Here is a 24,711-nt window from a genome sequence, read left to right as displayed (position 1 = left end):
AAGAAAAAGTACAGACAACTGTGGAGGGAGCCCGGTAGGCAAAGGGGAAGTCTGGCAAGGAGTGAGCCTAGAAACGAGGCCTGGTTTCAGGAGGTAGGGGTGCATACCTCAGGGAAGGGAAGCAACGCAAGGCACTGCTCACCCAGAGATGAAACCTTTATTTCAAGGATGGGCTCAGAAACAAGGCCAGGGCTTGGGCTTTAGTTCATTATCTTACTTGTCATTTCTAGCCAAATTAAATTCTCTAGCCTTTCAATTTTCTTATCTCTTAAAAAAGTAAGGAGGAGGTACAATGAAAACATCTCACATGAGGGCAGGCATGTGGCACAATTATTAAAATACACACATTCATATCACAGTACATAGGTTTGTATTCCAGTTTCCATTCCTGATTCCAGCTTTCTACTAATACACACCCTGGAAGGCAGCAGGTGATGGCTCAAGTAATTAAATACCTACCACTCACATGGGAGACCTGGATTGAGTTCTCACTCCTGACTTCAGCCTGCCCAGCCCCAGATGTTGTAGGCATTTAGAGAATGAACCAGCAGATGAAAGATATCTCTCTGTCTCTGTCTCTTTTTCTCTCTGAAATAAATAAAATAAATAAATTTTAAGTACCCACATGGTATTCTGATGACAATTGAGATAATATATGTCACAATGCCTAATATAATGTGTGGCCCATAATAGGTAATCCTATAAAGATTTACAATTTTTAAGCAGAGAAAAAGAAACAGGACATAATTCAGGCACCCCTTGGTTTATAAAAATGGTCTTTAAATCTTAACATATGTTCCTCTGGGGAACTGGAAGAGAAACTTAGTGGGGTAACCTATAATTTATCATCCAATCTGACCTACCCAGAGACAGGAGGTAGCAGTGACCAAGTGGAGTGTGAGACCATCTTAATGCTCATGCACTTTCCAGAGGACAAGCAGGCCAGGAGAATTTTCAGGCACCAGTGTTCCTCTTGCACATCTCAGGAACCTGAAGTTTTGTCAGGATTTAGGAGTAATTCTTTGTTTACATATGTCACTCTTCTCTCTGATGGGGCCCCTTATAATTATCTCTTTCTGTTGCTAAATTTCCAACTCTTTTCATGTCACTACACAAAAAGAATATGGTATCTGTAAGGGTCAGTGGGATGAAGTTTGTGGCATCTCATTGCAGGAGGTCATCAGTACAGTGATTTCAGTACTAGCCAAGGTGGACTACTGCGATGGTCAAGTAGAATCCGTGCCTTCACAGTCATGTAATTCATTACCAGGGCCCAGCCTGCCAAGGCTCACAGGTTAGGGAGTTCTATACCTTCTGTTTCCTTTTATATGGACCAACAGAACTACCTGATGATCTCTTATTTTTCCAGTTATTCTGCTTAGCTTAGAATTACAGGAAAGTACTTTCTTGTCAAAGTTGATATGACCAGAATATTATAATTAAGAAAAGTATTGTAGTCAAAGCCTATCTCTAAGCTAACATAAGTCAATGGCACCTTAATCCACCTAAAATATAATAGGAAGTAGGGGCTGGTGCTGTGGCTTAGCAGGTAAAGCCACTGCCTGCAATGCAAGCACCTCATATGGGTGATGATTCATGTCCCAGTTGCTCCACCCCCTCCCTCCTAATGGCCTGGGAAAAAGCAGCGGAAGATCGTTGGGCCCCTGCCACCCATGAGGAAGACCCAGATGAAGCTCCTGGTTCCTAGCATCAGCCTGGCTCAGTGCTGGCTGCTGCAGCCACCTGGAGAAAGATGATGATCTCTGGGGATGGAAGAGTCTCTCTCTCTCTCTCTCTCTCTTTCTCTCTTTCTTTTTCTTTCTCTCTCTCTCTCTATATATATATATGCATTGCTTTTACTCTTTCATTGCTCATCTCTAACTACTGTCCCAGTTATGTGAGAAAAGAAGTTTACCAGAATGTGAATGGCTAAACTTTCACTGAGATATTTATTTTCTACTAATTGTGATCCAGTGGGAAAAGACACATACACACACATACCCATAATATGAAATGGGCTTTGATCATATTTCTCTGTTGATATGTAACAGGTTTTAACTAAGATTGTGTTAGGTACCACAAAGATTCTGGTAGTACTTACAGTGCTAAATGTTTGTAAATAACTCAATGGATTTTCACAAAGTAAACACACACATATAATTAGCAGGTATATCAAGAAACATAATATTACCAATATCTCTCAAAGGCCTCTTCATATTGCCTATCCCTAGCCCCCTAGCCCAACTTTTAATACCATAGGTCAAATTTCATTTTTTTGAACTTTATATAAATAGAATCATATAGTGTTACTTTGTGCCTGAATTCTTTAGGTCAAAAATAACTTTAATAGCATAAAGGTAGACCAACAGAATAAACTGAAGCGCCCAGGAGAACAAAGAGCCCAGAAATAAACCCTTGTATATATAGTCAAGTGATTGTTTTTCTTTTTAAAGATTTATTTATTTATTTGAAAGAGTTACATAGAGAGAGGAGAGGCGAGGGTGGGGGGGTGGGGGAGGGTGTTCCATCTGCTGGTTCACTCTCCAATTGGCCACAACGGCCAGAGCTACACCAATCTGCAGCCAGGAGCCAGGAGCTTCTTCTGGGTTTCCCACATAGGTGCAGGGGCCCAAGGACTTGGGTCATCCTCCACTCCTTTCCCAGGACATAGCAGAGAACTGGATCAGAAGTGGAGCAGCCAGGACTTGAACCGGTGCAAATATGGGATGCCAGCACTACAAGCAGCGGCTTTACCTGCTATGCCACAGCGCAGATCCTCCAAGTGATCTTTAAGAAAGGTACCAAGACTATTCAATGGAAGAAGGACAGTCCTTCCAAAAATCATCTTGGGGAAACTCTATTTACACATGCGAAAGAATGAAGTTGGCCTCTCACCTTTCACTATATCCAAAATTACCTCAAAATTTATTAAGGAACTAAACAGAAGATGTAAAATTAAGAAACTCCTTGAAGAAAACAAAAGGGGAAATCTTCATGACACTGGGCTTTGTGCTTTCTTGGACAGGACACTAAAAGCACAGGCAACAAATGCATAAATAGCAAAAGGATGGATCCATCAAACTTAGAAACTTCTAGGCATTAAACTACATAATTAGCAGTATAAAAATTTCTCCCTATAGAATAGGAGAAAATACCTATTAAGCATACATCTGAAAAGATATTAAAAACCAGACTATAAAGGAGCTTCAGAAAGTTCATGGCAAAATGGAATTATGAGATAATGTGCATTATATAAGGAACTCCATAACTCAACAACAACAAAAAGGTTTTTTTAATTAGGCAAAGACTTAATTGAAATTTCCCCATAGATGATATGCAATTGTCCAAGAATATGAAGATGTTCAACATCACTAATCACTAGAGAAATAAAAATCAAAACCACAATCAGATTCTACCTCATAATCATTAAAATGACTATCAAAAGAAAAAGGAAAGAAAAAATATAGGGGAAGGCATTGTGGCACAGAAAATTGCCCTGCTGCTTAGGATGTTCACATGCCATATTGGGGAGCCTAGTTCAAGTCCTGGCTACTCCATGGTTCTGGTCCAGCTTCCTGCTGAATGCCTGGGAAGCAGTGGATAATGGTTCAAGTACTTGGGTTCCTGCCACCCATGTTGGAACTCCAGATGGAATTCCTGGCTCCTGGTTTTGATCTGGCTTATCCCTGCCTATTTCAGGCATTTGGGAAACCTGGATGGAATAGATCTCTGTCTCTCCTGCTCTCTTTGTCACTCTTTCAAATCAATAAATCTTAAAAAAAAAAAAAAAACAAATGTAAAGATGTGGAGAAATCAAGATTTTTGTCTGCTGATGGTGGGATTGTTAAATGGTACAGCTACTATGGAAACACAGTATGGTTGTTTCTCCAAACAATATAAATAGTATTACCATATGGTCCAGTAGTCACATGCCCAAAAGAATTGAAAGTATGTCTTAATGAGATATTTGCACATTCATGTTCACAGCAACCTATTTGTAGTAACTAAGAGATGGAAGGAACCCAAAGACCCATCTACAGATGGATGAATGAAAAACAAAATATGTTATATACATACTATGGCATATTATCCAGCCCTGAAAAGAAAAGAAATTCTGTCACATGCTACATGGATGGACCTTGATCTTACATAAGTATAATAAACCAGTTATAAAAAGATGAATGCTGTATGATCCCACTTATATAAGGTATGTAAAGTAACCAAACTTTGTAATAATAAAAAATAGATTGGTGGTTGCTGGGGCTGAGGTAAAGGGGAAATGCAAAGTTGTTGAATGAGCAGGGAGTTTCAGTTTTGCAACATGAAAAGAGCTGGAAGTCTGTTGCACAATGAGGTGAAAATACTTCACATTACTAACTTTTACAATTAAAAGATGATTAAGATGGTAAATTGTATGTCATAGGGTTTTTTTTAACCACAATTCAATTTTTAAATGGGAAGTATTTTTGAGAGATTCACTCATGTTATCATAGATAGTTATGTAAGACTCATTCTTATTACTTTGTTGTATTCCATTATGCATGCTTCATTTTTTATCCTTGTACAAAAGTATAAATTTTACCCTAAAAGGAATTTATTGCTTATACGATAAAAAATAACTTCCCTCAAACACATCAATAAGTTCAATTAGTCCTTGGAGGACTGGTGATGAATCCTGGAAAAGGAAGGTCAAGCTTCCGCATGTACTCTGCCTCTCGGGAGACAGAAGATGAAGAAATAGTCAATAGTCAATGGCACCATTCTTGGCTCCCTGCAGGGCTGGCTGGTACAGGAACCCATGAAGATTAGGTGTCAGGGAGTAGAGAGCACCAAAGAAGCATCATTGAATGACATTGAAAAAAATCTCCAAAATGCTGGAATAAGGCCTGAGCTCTGAGCATCCTACCAGATTCCCCTTTTGCACTTCTCTTTCTTGTGATAAGGGGCAGAAATATTGGAAGCAGAAAGGAGGACCAGGCTTTTCCTTATAGCAAGGAGGAAAGCCTTTTTAGCCACACAAAGGTAGCTTGTTAGAGTAGAATAGTAATTGGATTAACAATCAGAAGACAAGAGTGTTGACTCTAGTGCTAACCACTACTTGTATGGATCCAGCTCTAGTTTCAATTCTGAATTGCTCATAGTCCTCCAGCATCACACAGTGCTTCATGCCCCTGTGTCTTTCTTTCCCTAGCTTCTGGGAGTACTGCCAGCAAGACAATCAGCACTCAGTTGGTAGACCTCTTCCAGAATTTCCTTTGTTATAGGGTTGCTTCATTCATTGAAAACTTCTTTACTTTTCAACACAGGAAGAGGGTGTGATCCATTAGAAAAATACAGAGACAGTCAAACTTATAAAGACATTGGAATTCAGTGGCAGTACTGAGGCAATCAACAGTAGATGAGAGTGATTTATGTACAGTTAAAAAGCTAAGCATGAATGCTACAGAACTTCTTCAGTGGTGCATAAAGAGGCTTTCATCTCCTGCACAGAAAAGCAGAGGAAGCTAACAACTGTTCTTAATCATTAAAACAGAGTTTCAAAGAAGGCACAGTGCTCAGTCTAGCTAGTCTAATATACAAAGGCCAAGAACCTGGTTGGGGCTCTGCTATGTCTGATAAGGAAGATTATAATCCAAAGTTTCTACAGGATCTAGCTAACTGTGCATCAGCAGGAGTTCAGAAAACATTGTGAGCCTGTCCCTGAAGGTGGAAGATCAAGGGTGGTGGAACATATGGTTTGATAGGAGAATTTGCATGATATCAACTGGCAAGGACCTCAGGAGATGACACTAACATGTTCCTAAATGGACTCATTGGGAAACCTGGAGAAAGTGATGTCCACTAGGTAAAGGTAGTACAAATGCCAGAACTTCCAAGGCCAGATGACTAGGAAATGATCAAATGCTTCAGGGATGTGGGCATACAAAATAGATCATCTATGGCTATAAAGCCTGCCAACCAACCATGAGAGGGTCCTATAGACACCTGAACCCTCCATTTATCAAAGCAGTAAGGAAGCATTTGTGTCAGAGAGTGATAAAAGGACTCTCTTATGTGAAACTCAGAAGTTACTCTCTGTGGGCAAGATCTGATGGTTGGAAATGCTGTTACAGAACTGAGCTCCCTAAGACGAATCCCAAGCTGGTAATAGAGACCAGGCAATAGTGATTACATGTCTGAAGAAGGAAGTACAATTATCACAATGTGTAAAGCATAGGGTCAGAATGATACTTTATGATTTATAAGAAGCAAGGATGATGGTCCCTATTCCCCATTTCATTTATCAGTCATGTCCCCTAAAAACTTGAATGCAGGGGCTGGCATTGACCACAACAGGTTAAGCTGTTGCCTGCAACACCAGTATCTCATGTGAGCACCAGTTTGAGTCCCAACTACTCCACTTCTGATCCAGCTCTATGATAACACACCTGGGAGAGCAGCAGAGGATGGCCTATGTACTTGAGGTCCTGTATTCATGTGGGAGAACTGGGTGGAGTTCCAGGTTCCTGGCTTTGATCTGGCCCAGCCCTGCCTACTGAAGCCATTTGGGGAGTGAACCAGTGGATGGAATCTCTCTCTCTCTCTCTCTCTCTCTCTCTCTCTGTGTGTGTGTGTGTGTGAGAGAGAGAGAGAGAGACTCTGCCTTTCAAATAATTAAATTGTAAAAACAAAAAACCCTTAAATGCAGTTAGAGGATGAGTGTGTACTCATAAATTCTACCTAATAGCAGTCCCCATTGAAGACACTGTTCCATATGGTACCTAACTAGAGAAGACTAACATGGCCCCACACATGGTACACTGCTATTAATGTGATAAATATATTTTCTTTCATCCACATTATAAAAGAGGATCTGAAATAAATCACATTCACATAAATAGTCTTTTTTAAAAGATTTGTTTATTTACTTATTTAAAAGGCAGTGTTACAGAGAGGTAGAGGCAGAGAAAGGTCTTCCATCTACTGGTTCACTCCCCATAATGGCCACAATGGCAGAAGCTGGGCTTGATCCAAAACCAGGAGCCAGGAGCTTCTTCTGGGTCTCCCACATGGGTACAGGGGCCCAAGCACTTGTACCATCTTCCACTGCTTTCCCAGGCCTAGCAGAGAGATGGATCAGAAGAGGAGCTTCTGGGACTAGAACCAGCACCCATATGGGATGCTAGCACTGCAGGCAGAGGATTAACCTACTGTGCCACAGCACCAGCCACAGAATAGATGGTCTTGCCCAGGACTATTTAACTTCTGCTATTCCCTGTCATAATGAAACTTGAGCCAGCTGGACATCCAAAGGAACATTACATTGGTCCACTACACTGACCACATGTTGCTGACTGGAATAGATGAGTGAACAGTGCCTCACAGAGATAAGATACAGGAGCTCCAGACAATGAGAAATAATCCCTACTAAGATAGATAAAGGCACCCACTACATCAGTGAAGTGCTTAGGTATCTGCTGGAACATCCTTCCCAAGTAAAAGACAAACTACCGTATCTTGTACCTCCCATCACAAAGAATAAAGCACAATGCTTGCTGGTCCTCTTTGGTTCCTTGAAGCCAAATATTTCTATACATGGAGATTCTATAATTCATATACTAGAAGACAAAACATGCCGCCAGGTTGGGGTGGGATGCAGAGCAAGAAGAGATTCCTTGGTAGATCTGGCCTTCAGTAAATTAAGACCTGCCATTGGACCACAAAACCCAGCAGGCCTAGTGGAACACATCACTGATTAGCAGTATCAGTAGGGGCCAGCACTGCCCCCATGCAGCAGGTTAAGCCTCCACCTATAATGCTGGCATACTATACGGGCACCAGTTCTAGTCCCAGCTGCTCCACTTCCAATCCAGCTCCCTGCTAATGTGCCTGGAAAGGCAGAGAATTATGACCGAAGTGTTCAGGCCTCTTCTAGCCACATGGAGCTGTTGGCTCCTGGCTTTGGCTGGCTCAAAAGTGAGGAATACTATAGTAGTCCATTTTCTGTTACTATAATGAAATGTCTGAGGCTGGGTAAGTTATAATAAAAGAGATTTATTTAGCTCAGTTTTTGGAGGTTCAAGGGCATTGCGCTGGCTCTGGTGAGGATTTCATGGCAGATGATATCATAATGGCAGAGTGCATATCAGAGGGAAAGATCACATAGTGAGACAGGAAAGAGCTAGTCTTACTGTGGCCAAGAAAAAAGTCCTACATGAAGGATCTGCATGAATGCAACCCCAGTGGAAACAAGGAGCCATCAAAGAAGGAGGCACTTTTCTCTGAAGGGAGGAGAGAACTGCCACTTTGCCTTTGGCCCTGCCTAAAAATTGAGACGGTGGTCTCAAAAGGCTTCCATAGGCCAGGCAACTCATGGCAAGAGCCTTGGGTGATCACTGACATCATACATAAGAGTGTTAATTGTTAAATTAACAGCAGGAGTCACTATGCACTTACTCCCCATGCAGGACCTCTGTCCTATATGAGTTGTACTATGAGATTTAACTGTAAAACTTGTTCTCAACAGTTTTTTATATTTTGTGTGTGTGTATGTGTGTGTGCGTGCAAATAGTTGATATCTTTACTTGGTAAAGATTTGGTCTTCTGTGTATAAAGTTAATATAAAGTTAATTGAAAATGAATCTTAATGGAGAACGGGACTGGGAATGGGAGAGGGAGAAGGAAGTAGGGAAGGAGTAGGGGTAGGCGGGTGGGTATGGTGGGAAGAATCACTGTATTCCTAAAGATGTACCCATGAAATTTATACTCATTAAATAGAAGGTTGCTTAAAAAAAAAAAAAAAAAAGAGCCAGTCTTGCAACTTCCTGCTAGGCCTCACCTCTTAAATGTTGCTCTAGCTATTGACATTGTCGCACTGAGGACCAAGCTTAATATGTGACCTTTGGTGGGGGACACATTCAAACCATAGCAGCCTTTCCAGCTTCAGAATTCCCCTTCCAGTTACCTTTTCTAATCCTCCAACTCCTCTGCCTTTTTTTACATAGGTATTTATCCCTTTAGCGTAGTATGACCTTTGTGCATGCTAATATCTTAGTGTTTGCTTCCCAGGAAGCCCGAGCTGAGAAAGGTCTTGTAGGTTTGTTTTACACATATTATATGATTTCATTATAACCTTGGCAAATGATTACAATTAGGACCTGGTTGAACAAACAAATGCATTTTGATTATTCTGCTTCCTTTCAGAATTCTCTATGGACAAAATGCCATTAAGTCCAAATATAGTGGCAACTACCTCACACCCATGAGAATGGCTACTCTAAGAGAGAAGAAGAAAGGATAGAAGGAAGGAAGGGAGGAAGGAAGGAATTAAATAACAAGTGTTTGTGAGAATGTGAGGAAATTGGAATTGTTTTACACTGTTGGTGACAATGTAAAATAATGCAGTCACTATGGTAAAAATGTATAGTGGTTCTTCACAAAATTAAAACCAGAATGACCATATGACCCAGCAATCCCCTTTTGGTTGTATATCCAAAAGAATTGACATCAAGGATTCCAAGCGATAACTGTATATCTATGTTCATGCAACATTACTAGCAACAGTCTAAATGTGGAAACAATGGAAGTGTCCATCAACAGAAGAATGTATAAACCAAAAGTAGTGCATACATACAATGGAATAGTAAGCCTTTAGAAGGTGAGAAATTATGGTGTGTGCTACACAGATGAACCTTGAGGGCAATAATCAAATTGCAAGCCAATCACAAAAGGACAAATATTATCTGATTCCACTTATATGAGATATCTACAGTAGTCAAACCCATAGGAATATACAATAGAATGGTGGCTTCTAAGTGGCAGTGGGGAAGGAAAATAGGGAGTTATTATTTAGTGTGTTTCAAAGATGAAAAACACTCTATGGCTAGATGGTGAAGATGGCAGCACAACCATATTTAATACTGTTGAGTTGTACACATAATTTTTAAAGTTTTATGTGTTGGGACTAGTGCTGTAGCACACTGGGTTAAAGCCCTGGACTGAAGCGCTGGCATACCATATGGGCACAGATTCGAGACCTGGCTGCTCCACTTCCCATCCAGCTCTCTGCTATGGTCTGGAAAGCAATAGAGGATGGCCCTACACCTGCGTGGGAGACCTGGAAGAAGCTCCAGGCTCTTGGCTTCAGATCAGCGCAGCTCCAGTCGGCGCAGCTCCGGCCGTTGCAGCCAATCGGAGAGTGAACCATCAGATGGAAGACCCCCCTCTCTCTCTCTCTCTGCCTCTCCTCTCTCTGTGTTAATTCTTTCAAATAAATAAATAAATCTTTTTTAAAAAGTTTTATGTGTATTTTACCACAATTAAATAATAAAAAAAAAACATAATGACAGCCCTTACCCTTAACATAGTTGGTAGACAAAGATCTCTCTAGGGAACCATATATATAGTCAAAAAATCTTTCCTACTGAGAGAAAAGAGCCTTTTCTTGGAGAAATGGCAAGGTGTAGATGGATTTCTTAGTGTGGGAAGGTTTAAAATAATTGCTTGATTCTTCATGCTTTCATTTAATGTCCGTTTCCTATGGAGTGTGTCCTGTGCTAGATTCTAAGAATCAAAGATAAGTGAATCACTGTCTCTAATCTCAAGAAGTTTAGAGGTGGGTGGGAGAGACAGACATGCAAATGGATGGTTTTAACATGGAATGGTAAGAGCCAGACTACAAGTACACATATCTAATGGAATATCTAATCAGACTGGAGGGCAGAGAAAACTTCCTGGAAGAGGTAATGTTTTAATTTCATTTTGGAGAATGATTAGAATTAATGTGACAGAAGATGACAAGGCATTCTAAGAAGAGGGAACAAAGACATGGAGATACAAAACAGCATGACCTGTGTAGGGATCCAAAGTAATGGCTATGTGGCTATGCAGAGGAGATGAAGTAGACAATATTTATGGTCCACACATTGGCCAGAACTGGTCTAGGCTTGGTAAGGGTAGGCTGCTCTATTTCAATCTGGAGCTCAGTCTGGCCCTAGTTGCTTGCTGTATGTTGAGCTCAGATCTGCTCCACATATGCTCAGCCTGGGGCTTAGGCTAAAAAGGAAGCAGTTCCCTAAGGAGCATTCATCTCATCCTCCTTGGGCAAGTGACTATCCATAGCATATTTATTCTCGTGGAAATGGTAAAAGCCCAGAGGGCAAGTAGAAATCATGATACCTATTAAGGAACAGGTTCAGAATAGGCATACAGTGAATTTCCCTCACATCCTGTTGAGTCAAAGCAAGTCATGTAGCTGAATCCAAAGTCAACAGCAAGGAAATACATGGTGCCTGCAGGGCACAACTGAAAACTCACTTGTAAGAGCATGGATAATATGGAACAGTGAAAAATTAGGACCAACAATTCAATCTATCATAGAGGCCATTGTTACTCAGTACTTCAAAGACCACACACTGTGGATTCAGACTATTACTTAATAAGTATGCCCTTCAAGTGTGACTTCTAATTTTCCAGATATAAGTTTTCTCATCAATAAAACCTATGTTGATACCCCACAACCACCATCTAAGTGATGGTAAGAATTACATATTACTTTGTGCTTTGGGTACCAGTCCTAGGTAGGGCTCCGCTGACTGCTAGTTCATCAAATATACCATGACTCTATTAGTAAAAGCTATAGGAGGAAAATCAAAGGTAAGATTTTGGTTCTGTAATGTCACCATATTGGAGAAAAAAAAAAAAAAAAAAAAAAAAAAAAAAACAAAAAAAAACAATGTGGGGCCGGCGCTGTGGCGCAGCCGGTTAAAGCCCTGGCCTGAAGCGCTAGCATCCTATATGGGCACCGGTTCCAGGTCCCAGCTGCTCCTCTTCCGATCCAGCTCTTGGCTATGGCCTGAGATAGCAGTAGAAGATGGTCCAAGTCTTTGGGCCCATTTACCCATCTGGGAGACATGGAAGAAGTTCCTGGTTCCTGGCTTCAGACTAGCTCAGCTCTGGCCACTGCAGCCATTTGTGGAGTGAACCATCGGATGGAAGACCTCTCTCTCTGTAACTCTGTCTTTCAAATAAATAAAATAAATCTTAAAAAAAAAATAAAAAAGCCACAATGTACTAGGACTAAGTATACAGCATTCCCTGTTAAAAGAAAACTGATGCCAGTCAAAATGAACAAAGTTTACTTTGGCAAGAAAAAAATTCTAGAATCAGTCAGCACTCCAGAGCAAAGAAGGTTCAAAAGACCTCATGCATTATATGTGCAGGTTATATTTACAACCAGAAAAAAGGAAATGATATGCAAAAACAATCTGATTGGCTGCAGTCATCATTTGTCTTATATGGACGTTGTGCAATCAGTTGGCAGTCTGTGTTTGGCTGAAATCTGATGGCTGTGATTGGTTGAGACTGAGTTACTTGGTTACAATGTATACTCTTACGGATAAATTACGTTTTGTTTATACATAAAGCTAGGGTACAGTTCACTATTAGGAAGGCTGCCCTGGGCGTAAGGAAACAGTCTTAGGCCAAAATTATTTAAATTTAATACCCCTTCCTTTGGAAACTACAGCTATTTGTCCTTAGGGAAATATGTGTCTCCCAGAAGACAGACCAGACTGTTGCTAGTATGCATTTGGCCTAACAATTATTTTCCATCAATTCTTTGCTCACTGGCAATTTGAATTTTTGGTTGATGGATAGGAGAGGTATTTTTCCCAAAAGGGCCAGGGACAAAACTGGGGAGGAGGCATGTGGAAAAAGTGCCCCTTGGCAAATCTTTAGAGTTTGTTCCTGATTGAAGTTGTTGCTCTGCCCATGTGGCTTCCCTTAGTTCAAGGATTGTGCCAAAGACAATACCCAAAGTATTCACATTTATCTTCTCAGATTGAAACCAACTTGCCCAACATCACTGCAGCTCTTTGAACTTCAAGCCTTTTGAGTGCCACATTGCTGTGGAATTTTAGTTTTCTTTTATCTTCTTGCTTCAATATCCTTAAGCCATCCTTCCCGGTGCAATTTTCTGGAAAGATTTAAGACTTAATGTTTTAAGGTATTCATTGTGGTAATTAATTAGCTTTCTTCCCACGTACCTAGAATAGTATAGCTTTGTCTGTCTTTGAAATGATGGAGACAAGAATTAAATCATTTTCTGCGAGGCTTCTCTTACAGGAACCCCAGATGAAAATATTAATCCCTACAGTTTGGTTTTTACCCCATGTTGGAAATTCTGGTGGACTCCAACACTCTATGCTTATATTCCAATCTATGGTATGTGGGACAGAAGTGGGGGCAGGGAGACTTTTTTAAATAATACGAACTTGAAAGTGCATATATTACTTCTGTTCACATCTGATTAGACAAAACATAATTTCATGGTCAAATGTAGTCAAAAAGTATACTGGGAAACATAATTTCTATCCTGGTAGCCAATTGCATAGTTAAAATTTTTAGGTATTCTATTAACGTTTACAGGAAGTTTAGAGTAAATAGGAGCATGGTTATCAATCTGTCCGATTTGACTACTATTAACAAGATAGTTTATGATAGTAGGAACTATGTCTCACTAAACACAAGCGAGTTGAATATATTTTGTAGCACATTATTTTCCAACATAAAAGACCCTTTATAATTTCAATTGAATTAAATTCATGTATATTACTTTAAGGTAATCCATACAAGTGTCTTGAATGACAATTTTCAGAAGACACAAGGACTAAACCCTTCAGAGAATACCTAAGTAACATTTTTCCTTCCTCCCTCCCCCTCCTCCCTGGGTAACCTTTATTAATTCTGAGCTAAGTTTCTCTTTGTTAGTCTTAATTGTTGATTACTTTGATTTTCAAATTTTCAGGACCAGTTTGTGGAATTTTATAAACATGCAGAATAAAATTTCTCTATTTAATGAGGACACTTAGGATATAAAGATTATGTAGCATAAAGAAATTGGTGTTTGAAAGAAAAAGGCATTTAGAATGGTTCCTGCATATAGTGAGGGCTATATAAGTGATATACATATGTTAAAGGATGATACATCATGGGGCCGGCGCTGTGGTGCAGCGGGTTAATGCCCATATGGGAAGCGCCGGCATCCCAAATGGGCGCCGGTTCTAGTCCTGGCTGCTCCTCTTCCGATCCAGCTCTCTGCTATGGCCTTGGCCCAAGTCCTTGCACCCCTGAACCCATGTGGGAGACCCAGAAGAAGCTCCTGGCTCCTGGCTTCCGATTGGCGCAGCTCTGGCCATTGTAGCCAATTGGGACTGAACCATCAGATGGAAGACCTCTCTCTCTCTCTCTCTCTGTCTTTCAAATAAGTAAATTATAAAGGAAGAAAATAAAGAGGTCAATGCTATAGCAAGAACTCCAGGATGTATGATGGAGCCCTCAGGTCTCCAGTGTTTTAGGGTCATTCTCTTACATGTTAAGGCTAAGCTGGCATATTGAATAGTGCAGGACAGGAATTATCCTGGGCATAGAGAATGGATTCCCTGGTCTGGGCAGAAGTGTCTGGAAAGATGATGGCTTTTCCCACCATGAATTCACAGTCTCTGTTTCTGGTAACAGCACTTTGCTTCTTTCCTAGGGATATTCTGTTCTCCCTTTCCACGTGATTCTGCTGCAGCTGCTCTCCATCCACTGACTCATAATGACCAATCAGAGCATGGTATCTCATTGACCATGTGGTTGGGTCAGAAATGGTTATATTACCCAATCTGAGCCAGAGCCTTCCTTAAGAATTATCAGAGACTCTGGTAGGGAGAGGGGGTTCCTCAGGATAGGAGAAGTAAAGGGAAACTGTTTTGTTTTCAAACATCCTTCTAAACACCAGGAAAGTCACGTGTAGTGAAGGATGCAGCCAAACTGAGGAGAAGGGTAGAGCTGGGCAGATTGCAGATGGAAAGTGCTGATACCCTCTGAACCCCAGGATCCAGCTGAGCTTGGAGCTAGACTTGCTCCCTTCCCGCTACATGCACCAAAAGATTTCCTTCTCTATTTAGCTTGTCTGAATTAGTATTTGAGTCTTGATTTATAGAATGCCTGAGGTGGTTTGGTTATCCTAACACGTCCCTCATCACCCATAGCTAAAGCCCTGGAGGCCCTATAACTGCTAGTTATATCCCAGTGGCCCAGAAAATTGCTCCAGGTTTCACTTGGTACTCTCCTTACTAAACTGGTTCCTTATCTCTACTTCTGTGCAACAGCCTGGTAACACAACCTCTGGATAGACACTTCATGATACATTGAGACTCCTTGTTCAGTCTCACCTTTCATGCAGTCCCTGTAAAAACCTTGAGATTCATGCTTTTTATCCCATTAGGCAGTGTCTCTGACCTTTGCTCCTAGCCTGGGCCCCCTGGACTGGAAGATGAGCAACTGGCACTAGAACCCGGTGCAACCGGCACTAGAACCCGGTGCCCATATGGGATGCCGGCACCACAGGTGGAGGATTAACCAAGTGAGCCATGGCGCCGGCCCCTAGATACCTTTCTATAATCAAGTACCCTAAGTCATAGTGTCTGCCATGTGGGCCCTATAGTGAACCTTGTAGGTCCCCTTAACAGACTCTTCTTTTCTTTTGCTGTCCTGTCCCTTGATTTTAATTTACATGGCTCAGAAAATTCAATGGTCAAAACTTGCTCTATAATTCACCAAACTATTCAGTATTTTGCTGAGGTTTGGTAAGAGAAATTTTTGCTTGGGAAAGATAAGAAAGAATAAGATTTTCTAAGGTTACTCATTCAAATAAGGAAGTCCTAAAAACTTAAATTGCATAAGGCACTCTCATCACACAAGGAAGAATGCAAGGCTTTTTGCCCTCTGGGAATACTTTCTTGTTATGGACTGAATTATGTCTCTCCAAAAGCATTCATATGCTGAAGTCTTAACCTCAGTACCTCAGAATGTGGCTGTATTTGGAGATAGTTTTTAGAGAAGTAATTAAGTTAAGATGAAGTCATACTGGTGGGCCCTCCTCCAATATACGTGGTGTTTTTAGGAGTATAGAAGGAAGGAGACACAGAGGGAGAAAACAGCCCTCTGCAAGCCAAGCGGAGACGCCTCCGAGGAAACCAGCCTCACCAACATTAATCTCAGACCTCAGCCTCCAGAACACTGAGAAAATGAACTTCCGTTTTTCTGTATTTTTTAAGACGTATTTTATTTACTTGAAAAGCAGAGTGACAGAGAGAGGGGGAGAGACAGAGAAAAAGAAAGAGATCTTCCATCCACTGGTTCACTTCCCAAATGGCTGTACTGGCTGGGGGTGGGCCAGACTGAAGCTGGGAGCCCAGAACTCCATCCAGGTCTCCCACATGGGTCCCACCAGGCTATCTTCTGCCACCGTCCCAGGAGCGTTTGTAGGAAGCAGTACCGAAGTGCAGCAGCCAAGGTGCAAACTGGCACTCTGATATGGGATGCCGTTGTTGAAAGTAGTGTCCACTCATTGTGCCACAAATGCCAGTCTCCTGAACTTCTGTTTTAAAGCCCCCCCCAAGCTGCAGCCCTAGCAAACTCATAGTGCCTCCCACTAATTATTATCCAACTGAAATCACACCTTTGGGAAAGATCAATAGGAATCCCTTCCTGACTCCCTTGCCACCCACCCTCCTCCATAAAAGAGAAGAGTTTACAGAAAACAATCACAGTACTTGGGGAATTATCACTGCACACTTTCATATCCAGCCAATAATTAAGGAGTGGACCTGAGGGGCTAATGGTAAAGTGCCAGGGTGTTCTTCCTCAAGGGCCTACAATGATTCCTTTTTTTCTTTTTCTTTCCTTCCCTCTTTCCTTCCTGAACAGTTTGTGCAAAAGTCCTCAGATGGAGTTGAGCAAGCAAAATTTGTGTGTGTGTGTGTGTGTGTGTGTGTGTGGTGGGGAGCAGGGTGGGGGCAAGACATGCTGGCACTTAAGTGGAATGCAGAGGGCATCCACAACAAGGGTGGCTTGGCCTGAAGCCACCTGTCCCTAAGAGTGAAGTCATCTACGCTCATGGGCTGCCTTGTGTGAGGTGTTGAAGGCTAAGTGGGTTGAGACAAGTCTGCATGTGGGAGGGTGGTCCTATGCAGGTGTCAAAGGCAGACTGGGGCCGGTGCCACAGCTCAATAGGCTAATCCTCTGCCTGCGGCGCTGGCACACCAGGTTCTAGTCCCGGTCGGGGTGCCAGATTCTGTCCCAGTTGCCCCTCTTCCAGGCCAGCTCTCTGCTGTGGCCAGGGAGTGCAGTGGAGGATGGCCCAAGTCCTTGGGCCCTGCACCCCATGGGAGACCAGGAGAGCACCTGGCTCCTGCCTTCGGATCAGCACGATGTGCTGGCTGCAGCATGCCAGCCGTGGCGGCCATTGGAGGGTGAACCAACAGCAAAAGGAAAACCTTTCTCTCTGTCTCTCTCTCACTGTCCACTCTGCCTATCCAAAAAAAAAAGAGGGGGGGGGGGGCAGACTGGAATGACAAGAGTGCAGCCTAGGATGTCCAAGCAGAAGGAAAACATCCACATGGCAGGGTGGCTCAGCAAGGTGTCAGAGGTCAGCGGAAGTGAGAAAGGCATCCACTTGGGATAGGGGAGCTAGCATGGTGTGTTGGAACCCAGACTGGGTGATGAGTATTCTGTGTAGATACAGTTACCTGGTGTGACATGGCAGCTCTTGAGCAGGGTGAATAAGGCATCTACATGATAGATTGACCCAGTGTTGTATACTGGGGCCCAAGTAATATAAAGAGGGCAGATAGGAGGTTGGTTACATACAGGAGGATTAAGTGAATATATTAAAGAGAATGAGTGCAGCAGTTAAGATACTGCTTGGGACACCCACATCCCACATCAGAGTACCTGGCTTCATATCCAATTCCAGTTTCTGCTAATTCACATCCTGGAGGCAGCATGTTATGGCTCAAGTAGCTGAATCCCTGTCACCCATGTGACAGACCTGGATTGAGTTCCAGGATCCTGGCTTCAGCCTGGCTCAGCCCTGGCTGTTGAAGGCATTTGAGGAGTTAACCAGCAGATAGAAGATTTCTCTGTATCTGTCTCTGTTTCTCTGCCTTTCAGATAAAATGAAAAGGAATAAATTAAATTTTAGAACATTAAAGACAATGAGAGCTACATATCTCATTGATGGAAAGTGAGTTAGAAATACGAAAAACGGAAAATTAGAATGAACCTTGTAGACTTGGAGATAATTATGTAAGTGTATAATTTTCAAAATGTAGCTATAGCTAGATTATAGATAGAAAGACAGGTGATATATAGATAGCTAAAAATAAATATAAAGGAATCCACACAGAGATCCTTAAATATTCCCTAGCTCTATGTACTATGAAAACCTGGGAGTAATGACACTCCCAAAGTATTGAGTATACTAAGTGCCTGGATTTTGGTTTCTAAATGCCATTCTCCACTAAAAGATACCAGGAATCATTGAATAAATGACTGATGCCAGAGTTAAGCTATGGAAAGTACAAGAGAAGCCTATAACCTTATCATTTTATAGGAAATAATAGCAAAGTGCTTAGTGAATTTAGAGATATGTCACATCAAATGATGCAGAACCAACATTAAGGGACTTCCAGGGCCAAATAGAGGACACTACAAGCATGAAAATCAATGGTGACAGTAATGAATTGTGATCCCTTAAATAAAATAGGAATTCATGAACCCCTGCTAGTAAAAATAAACAAAACAATTGAAAGCATGATAAGAAACAGATTATTGACATAGTCTCAGAGTACTTCCCCACAAGATACTTACTAGCTATAAAGGGCAAGACGCCTAGAAAATGCCACCTTAATCAAAGATCAATGTCAACATAATCAGTAATGAGACAAATCTAAATCCTATGCTCCCTAATGGGATGCAATGAGGATGTATTACAGCACCAGTTCTGTGGTATTTCTGCCAGAGATGCTTAGCTTGAGTTTGTCAGGGAACTCTAAGTTGAGAGACATTGTATAAAATAGCTAGCCTTTGATCTCCACAAGTGCCAAGGTCATGAACGTTAAGGAGAGACTGAAGAAGAATGTTCCAAATTGAAGGAGACTAAAGAACCAGGACAACAAAAACTCAGCGCATTATTCTACAATGGCTCCTCCTGCTGAAGAACTCGACTGGGACAACCAGAAAAGCTGGAAGAAGTCTAAGGGATAGAGGGCAGTGATGATCAGCTTTAGTTCTCTGATTGGATGTCGATGCTGTGCTGATGTAGGCAAGTGCCCTTCATGCGGGAAATGCACACTTAAAAGCAACTTAATCTCTCTCACATACTCCAGAAAAGAAAAACAACAACTTGTACGGAAACTTCTCTAGAAATTTAGGACTGTTTCCAAAATGAAAAAGAAAATGGTCAAAGGTGCAGGAGCAGTAGCCCTTCAATAAGTCTGTGTCAGGACAGGTTTTTGGCACAGCCATCAGGATGCTGCTTAGCCCACACCACATATCTGAGTGCCTGGCTTCCAGTCCCAGTTCCACTCTCATTGCAAATTTCTGCTAATGTGCACCCTGGGAGAAATCAGTTGATGGCTCAAATACTTGTGCCCCTGCCACCCACATGGAAGACCCAGTTTGAAATCTGGGATCCTGACTTTGGCCTGCCCTAACCCTGGCTGCTGCAGTCAGTTGGGGGATAAAGCAACAGATAAAGCGCTCTCTTGACTGTCACTGTTTCTCTCTCTCTCTTTTTCACTCTTGCTCTCTCACTCTGTTTGCATTTCAAATAAAATGAAAAATAAATAAAACTTTAAAAAATAAGTCTGTGTTATGAAAAAATGGATAGGTTTAAAGAGGCTTATGTGACATAAAAATAACTGCAAATGTGGTCTTGCAGAGGATTTAGGTTTGCATAAACCACTTTGGAGATAATTGGGAAATATATATATGATTTGTGATTAGATAAGATAAGATGTGTTGAAATGGAAAGGCGATCACTGAGTAAGATAAAAAGCTAATGGAACAGTAGTAGGCATCATGTAATCTCACTTTGTGGAAAAGAGAACTATAAATAACATTCTGGAAGGATAAATACTAATCCTCACACTGGTACTCACTGAGTGCTGGGAGTACTTTTTTATTCTCTTGTTTTTGCTTAACTTTATTTTCTAATATATAACAATGTACATTCCCTGTTTCTGTATGGTAAAAGGTACATTTTAAGGTAAAATGCAAAAAACATAATTAGAGAAAAGGAATCAGTGAGGTCAGCACTCACAACCTTATTAACTCACACTTGCGCCAGCCAGGACAGGTCCATGTTACCGAAGACTTCTGGTGCAGTCCCTGAAGCATCCCCCTGCCTGTGACCTAGGGTCACTGACTTTGCTACATGTTCCTGAGAGGTTTTTCAGGAGTTTGTATGGCTGCACCTGTGTCCTTTAACACCCCGTAGAAATGCCTCAGTCACTTCACCTGTAAGATAGCAACTAGTACCCTGACTCAGAAGCCTATTGGGAGTACATGAGCTCACACATCTGCAAAGGATTACAAGTGATTAACAGATGCAAATAGCATATCACTTACAGAATAGAAAACTTGTGATTGTCTTTTTTTTTTTTTTTTCATGAAAGGGACTAAGGAAACACATAAAGCCTCCCAGTTCAGATTAGAACATGGAATTTCTCTGTTCCATAAATTCTTATCTTGTATCTGCTGTATGCCAGGTGCTGTTCTAAATGCTTTATAAACAATACATTTTAAAGCACCATAATAATCATATTACCTTCTCATTTTATAGATGAAAGAGGGAGCTACAGAGAGGTGAATTAACTTGCTGAAAGTCACACAGTCCGTCAGAGGCCGGGCCAGGGTTAGAACAAGGCATCCTGTGCTCACAACCTGAACTCATGCTGTTGTTCCTACTCACATGGCCAAGTACAGAAAAAGCCCAGTGTATGTGCCAATTGCTCCCTTAAGTTCCAAATGTGTTTCCCTCCCAAAGCAGTATTGCAGCTTAGATTTGGTTCTTTATGACAAACTATTTAAATAGACACATCCTATTTAGCTCACAACACGGCTGATCCAGGAAAACTATGGCTTCAAGGCTGGTGTCTCTCCAGGCAGAGAATGGTGAAGAGGTTTCACCTCAACCTGATTCTAACAGATTGTACAGGAGAGCACACTAGGATCAACTGATGATGTCTGCCATGGATGGAGATAAGGAAGAGAGGACCAGGAACCAAGTCATTACCATCTCTGCTCCAGATCCTTTAAAACCCTGATGTTAAACTAGAAGGCAAGGCTCACAACCTTGTCTCTGAGTACCCCTCAATCTTTTGCCCAGAGGAGCACAGGGCGTGAGGGAAGAGGACAGAGCAGGGATTGCAAGAGTAGAAAAGAGGCTTCAGTGACAGTGTGGGAGGGCCTGATGAAGCTGCTGGCAGGAGCAGCTCTGATGGGGTGATAACAACTGCTCAGGACTGCAGGGGATTTAGAGGTCTGGTGTTCCCACGACACGGATGCCTGCCAAGCCAGTCCTCACACACCATGCACACCACCCCGATGGTGTTCTCAGTAGTGAGGTCTTAGTCTTTGTTGCTGTAACCGAATGCCCCAATTGGGTCATTTATAAAGAATAGAGGCTTATGGAGCCCACAGTTCTGGAGGCTGAGAAGTCCGAGAGCCTGGGGCTGTTGTCTGGGGAGAGCCTTCTTGCTGCTTGGTGCTGTGATGGAGGGTGGTCTTAGAGCAAGACAGAACAAGCCCACCAGTGCAGATCTCTCTTCTTATAAAGCCACCCATACCACTGTGGGAGGCCCGCTCACATGATCTCATCCAATTACCTTGTGAAGGCCCCCACCTCCGAATACCGTTAACCTATGAATCTGGGGCTCAAACATGAAATTTGGGGAAAAATCAAATCACAGCAAGAAAGCATAAGGAAGGCATCAGCATCATCTATGCTGTTGCATTTCGAGAAGTTGGACTCTGAATGGTTAAAAGACTCTTTCTAGGTCACACAGTGAGGCCCAGAACGTCTGTCATGAGTTATATATAAAAGCAATGTCATAGTAGAATGAAAATAAGCACATACAACCCAGCAAGGCAGTCCCACAAACCACCAGCTTACGTGCAGGACTGTTAAAGGAAGGTTTGGGATGGGTGGATCCTTGTTCATACCGCTGAGGTTTTCAGAGGGGATGTGAGGATGCCAAATGGACTTTGCATGTGGTTTGCTGAAGACTTGTTTTTCAACATAAATGAGAAAAAAAAATCATTTGAAGCTAAAAGGGAGTCCCAAGCTAGGTTGCAATTGAGAAAATACTGGAGCCCAGCAGGCCCCCTGAATGTCATGTCAGCTTTTGAAGGCCTTTCACAGTTGCTGCAACAGCACCCGTGGAACAAAGCCAAACAGCTTTAGAAGAAGCCCCGGCCCTTAGACATAGATGATGCTGCCAAGAGCAAAATAAAAAAGGGCCATTGCCTAGCTTGGCATCTGGGTCCTGCAGCTGCCAGATCATATCCACTACCCATGCCAAAGTAATCTGTGGAGAAATTCCCAGTGGGAGGCCCAGCTAGGAAATGGCCTATGATCTAGGCACGCAATGGTTTCTAGTTCACCAGTGTCTGTTGAGATTGCCAGGTAACTTCAAGCACATCAGCAGAAAGATTTCGGCTCTTGTCTCTTATTTGTAAAGTGTGCACTTTGTGTGTGTGTGTGTATGTGTGTGTGTGTGTAGGGAGAGAGAGAGAGAGAGAGAGAGAGAGAAGAAGCTGTGAGAAAAAAAGTCACTCCCTCATCCCTTCTCCTAGTATGACAGAACTGCAGAGTTGAAATGAAGGAAAGTCATGCCTACCCTGTTAGGGAGAGAGAGAGAAAAACAGTAAAATCTCACAAACCTTGGCCAAGCCAGACAGCCTCTCTTCTTCCACCTGCACATCTGCCTTGGGTCTTTCTTCTTTTCAGATTGTTGCTAGAAAACAGATGGCTGCAGAAGCCCGAATTTTAAATTTATGAATGGAAATTTAAACAGATGTTAGCAATCAAGATGGCATAGAAGAAGTTTTTTCATACCACGTTTACAGCCCAGCCTCCTTCACATAAATGAGAGTTTTTGATCTCAGGGACAGCCTGGATCCAGCAGGGTGATTATATGGCACAATAATGGAAATACTGAAAGAACAAGGGAAGAAAACACTAATCAGCTCCCTGTATAAATGCTAAATATTTATCTGCAAAATGCTAAAAAAATCTATAAGAAAACCTTCAACCCATCAGAGCACTGTCTATATTTTAAGGACATGAGATGGAAGCCCAAGTTTATAAGAAATAACTGTGGCCATCTACTGACTTGAATTTTGTTTAGACGTAAGACAAGACATAGGTTGTTTGCTTTGTTTCACTTGGATAGAGGTCTCCATATAGGGTTTTACCAAGTTTCACAGATGAATTAAGAGGCTAGTAAGAGCCATCTGGTGATGCATGCAAGACTAGGGAGGGACTGGGCTAGTTCTAAAGGCAGGCATGGGAGTGCACCATGGTGGGTGGTGGCAGAACGGATGAAACCTGAGCTTGGTTCTCATTGCACTTAGAACTGAAGGTGAAAGCAGGTAACTATTTAGGTATCTAGAACAGGAGTTCTTCTTATCTATGGTGTTGGTTTCAGTTACTCCTGGTCAATGGTAGTCCAAAAACATTCCTTGGAAAATTCTAGAAATAAACAATCCATAAGCTTTAAATTGTCATTCCGAGTAGCATCATAAAACCCTGCACTGTCTGGCCCATTCATCCCTTTGCCCTGTGTATCCACACTGTATATGATACCTGCCCAAGAGTCACTTAGCAGCTGTCTCAGTTATCAGGTTGATGGTCATAGAATTGTAGTACTTGTTTTCAAGTAACACTAATTTTACTAATAATGGCCACAAAGTATAAGAGTAATGATTCTGGTAATTTGGATATGCCAAAGAGAAGCCATAGAGTGCACAGTGTTTCTTTCAAGTAAAAAGATAAAACTTCTTGACCTAATAAGAAAAGATAAAATCACATGTTCAGGTCGCTAAGATCTACAGTATAAGGTATTTTGAGATAGAGACCACATTCACATAACATTGCATTGTAATTATTGTTCTATTTTATTATTAATTATTGTTAAGCTCTTACTGTGCCTAATTTACAAGTTAAATTTTATCATACATATGTATGCTTAGGGAAAAAAACAGTGTATATATAGGGTTTGGTACTACCCATGATTTCTAACATCCTCTGGCAGCCCTGGACTTCTCCCCTTGGCCCCTGCAGATGAGAGGTGCTACTGTAGATGTTGAAGGTTATAAGAGTGAAGACAAAGGAGTGAAGTTGATTGGGGGACCGGACAATTTGTGATATCTTGAGAAGAAGGGAGAGTTCTGGAGCTTGTGGCTGTCTGGAAGAAGAATCACTTAGGATTATAGTGCTGTTGATATACTTTCAAAAACTGATCATAAAATCTAGAAAAATGGATCTGCTATTTTTAACACATTGAATAAAAGATTTTATTTATTTTTTTGAAAGGCAAAATGATATGGAGGAACAGAGAGAGAGTGGGGGCAGGGTGGAGAATTTTTCTGTCTGCTGGTTCCCTCCCCAAATGGCTGCAATAGCCAGAGCTGGGCCAGGCTGAAGCCAGGAGCCAGCAACTCCTTCTGGGTCTCCCATGTGAGTGGCAGGGACCCAACCACTAGGGGCATTATCTGCTGCCTTCCAGGTGCATTAGTAGGGAGCTGGAAGAGAAGTGGAATAGCCAGTACTCAAACTGGCACTCTGATAGAAGTGCCAGCGTTGCAAGAGGCAGCTTGGCCTGCTGTGCCACAAGG

Source organism: Oryctolagus cuniculus, chromosome 6 (assembly GCF_964237555.1).
Source record: "Oryctolagus cuniculus chromosome 6, mOryCun1.1, whole genome shotgun sequence".
Classification (NCBI taxonomy): domain Eukaryota; kingdom Metazoa; phylum Chordata; class Mammalia; order Lagomorpha; family Leporidae; genus Oryctolagus; species Oryctolagus cuniculus.
The sequence above is the reverse complement of the archived record's forward strand: the minus strand, read 5'-3'. Positions refer to the sequence as shown.